The sequence below is a fragment of the Octodon degus genome, unplaced genomic scaffold (assembly GCF_000260255.1).
Source record: "Octodon degus isolate 3935 unplaced genomic scaffold, OctDeg1.0 scaffold00064, whole genome shotgun sequence".
NCBI lineage: Eukaryota > Metazoa > Chordata > Mammalia > Rodentia > Octodontidae > Octodon > Octodon degus.
Genome location: NW_004524640.1, coordinates 1,685,001 through 1,688,282, shown reverse-complemented (window position 1 = coordinate 1,688,282; position 3,282 = coordinate 1,685,001). Strand labels below are relative to the sequence as shown.

General features: G+C 42.4%; 1 protein-coding gene across 1 annotated transcript in view; it reads left to right on the top strand.

Annotated features, from left to right (window-relative positions):
* Gys2 (glycogen synthase 2) overlaps window positions 1-3,282 on the top strand; it is a 71,624-nt gene that overhangs the window by 16,935 nt on the left and 51,407 nt on the right. The window lies entirely within an intron of this gene.

The window sequence follows — 3,282 nt, the reverse complement described above, 5'->3', positions numbered from 1 at the left end:
CTTTCTTCCTTTCCTCCTTTCTTCCTTTCTTCCTTTCTTCCTTTCTTCTTTTTTAGTACCAGAAATTGAATTCAGGACCTTGTGCTTGCCAGGCAGTGTTTACACTACTGAGCTATCTTCCACCCCAAAAGTAATATTAAAACAATCAGTCTTCCACCCTTTTATTGAAACAGAAAGTAAAGGATGAATCCAAATAGTTGAGGAAGAATCCAGATAGGCTTACCATTGTTTTTGGCCATCTTCCTAAAGCAAAAATTACAGGCCATTTTGGGAGACAAATGTTGAAATAAAAGAACTTGGAGAATGTCTTAATCACTTTTCTTGTTGCTGAGACAAAATACCTGATACCAAAGTAAAAGAAGGAAAAGGTTATTGTAGTGTTTGATTCGGCAAGGTTTCAGTGCATAGTTGGCTGGCTCCGAGGGAGGGTGGCACGGCAGAGGGGTGCTGCAGAGGACAAAGGTTATGGTAGGCAGAAGGCAGTGAAGAAGCAAGCAGCAAGCGACGAGTGGCAATGACAGCAGCCCCCTTTCTGTCCCTCATATTCTGTGCAGGCCACCTGCCCTTAGAACAGGAAGCACCAACACCCAGCTGGGCCTTCCCTTTGCCCATACCCAGAACTGTGCCAAACCAATGAATGGACTAATCTAGCACTTGCACACCCTTAATCCCAGCATCACATACTCTCCATCTAGCCACCTCTGAAAGAGCCCCACCTGTGACTTCATGGGACTTTGGGAGGAAGGACATCTAGACACAAGCTACAATCACAATTCCAGAAAAGTAGTCAAGGAATATATAAAAGAATTTCTGGACATCTGTATAGTGTAATCAGGATTTCTCAGTCAGACAAATACACTTGACTGTTTTGATCCCTGGAGTTCCTTTCAGGCCTTGCCCCTAGAGTGTGCTGAGATGGAGACTGGGACTGGCCATGGTGGCATGCGCCTGTAATCCCTGCACTTGGGAGCTGAAAACAGGAGGATCACTATGAGTATGATCTGTGTATTGAGGCCCTGAAGACCCTGTAGTGAAATACATTTTTTAAAAAATACTTGACTGTGACTTTCTCATGTAGTAGTCAACCGGCTGAGTGAAAGAATAGGGACTTAAATAAATGGGAATCCACTAGTATTGCATGTCAGCATTCGTGTCACAGGCAGAGTGTGGCAAGTATTGGAAGGCATCATGGGAGTGACTGAAAGAATGGTTGAATAGTGGGAGTGTGGTGTCTAAAATGCACATGAAAGAAAGCAAAACCAGGAAAGAGGCGATGATGTAGGAGATATGGAGGGTTCCAGGAATGGGGAGCAGGAAAGAAAGAGAGAGAGAGAAGAAAAAAAATATATATACTGGGAGAAACAGTGAGAGATCAAGAATTACAGAGGTTGTGATCATGGGGCTGGTGTGGTGGTGCACTTTTGTAATTTTAGCACTCAGGAGTCTGAAGCAGGAAGATAGTTTCAAGTTCAAGACCAGCCTGGTGGGGGCCAGGGAGATAGCTCAGTAGAATAAGCGCTTGCCTGGCAAGCACAAGGGCCTGAGTTCAATGCCCAGTTCCACCAAAAAAAAAAAAAAAAAAGACCAGCCTTGGCTACAAGATGAGCTCAAGGCCAGCCTGAACTACATAGTGAAAACCTGTCTCAAAAAGACCGAAAAAGAAGTTATCATCTGATAAAAGAAATCTAATGTAGAATATTTCAGAGGAAGAACAGTTCTCCTTTTGAAAAGGATAGCAACGTAGCATGAGTTTAAAGACTGGAATCTGGTGGACATGAAGTTCTTAAATGTGAACAAGGACAAACGGATATGGAGTAAGTGTGTAAGATAAGAAAGCCTAGGACACTGATTGAAACACGGTCACAAATGAACCAGATAAATAGTAGAAAAAGGAGTATATTTCGACGGCATGTTTGAAAAACATTTCATATACAAATAGAGAATATGGCTTTAAAATTTTTACGATTTTTAACATGTATTTAGTACAGGGCTTACAGGTCTCACTGCACAGATTGGAGTAGTAGTGATCCTCCTATTTTCAGCCTTCCAAGGTGTGCACCACCACACCCAGTCTCAGTCTTGTTTCAGTGCACCGTAGGGGTGGGGCCAGCATGGCACGCCAAGGATCGAATCCGGCTCCTGCGCTTTCTTAAGCAGGCACTTTAGTCCACTGAACTATCTGGCTAGTACTTTAGGGAAATAATTTCTGAGGATGAAAAATGAGAAATCTCAGGGTTTGGGTGTGGATAGTAGGGTTTCACAGGTACATGCAAGTTTTAAGGCATAGGATGCATGATTTACAGGGATCCATGAAATCCCAGCGAGAAACAGGAAAATATTTCATAGCAAATGTTAAAAGAGTGACAGAAGGGCCTATGTTGTTCTGTCAGACACAAGTGAATGAAATAGTAGAAAGATAGTCTGAAAAAGAGGAAGAGACGCACAAGGGGACTGCCTGCTGTCAGTGTCCTGAATACAGCAGCTATTTCACCACAAGCAGTTTGGCCAGAGATTCCAGGTTCCTCAAACCTCTCTGTGCTTGTCCAACCTGCTGTCCCTGTTCTCAGTGGTCACCAAGAAATTGAGGGAAAATCAACTCAAGCTATTACCTCGAGAGGGATAGCATCAAAACCAGTCCCGTGGAACATAGCTCAACAGGTTGGGATATTAGAGGTGTGTTTCAGTTCCTTTGTTTTTAACTTTCTGTTATAATGATGTTTCCATGTTGTGGCTGAGAACTGCCTGGAAGTCAAAACAAGCTGGCTGATGTGTATTTCTGTTTTCTTCACTTCTGTTTCATCATAGTTCATCAACTCTCTATCTCCTTTTAGGCCTTCTAGATATTTGTTGCGTAAATACTTAAATATGAATGCCCCAAAGAGAAAACTAAAGGTCCAACCTTGTTAGGGAAGAATGACATGATAAATTAAATTAAAATGTAAACTAAAGAATGAAGCTCACCTAAGGTTGGCCCAGGCTTGGATGGGGTTGGTTATTATCACACATGCCTGGGTTTTGCAGGAGGAAATGATCTAATTGGATTGCCGACCCCTGAAAAATTCAGCCTTGGGCTGAGTCCTTCATGTCAAACTGTAAGTGATGTGACCAGATTTAGCTTCCTAGAGAGAACTGGATTCACCACAAGGAAGGCTTATAGCTGCATTCTGAAAAGGATGGGAGGTGCTTTTTGAGGTTGCATGTTATGTAGTAGGATAATAAATGTAAAATAAAAATCAAGGTCTACGAACACTCAAATTGCTATATAATATGAAGACCAGGCTA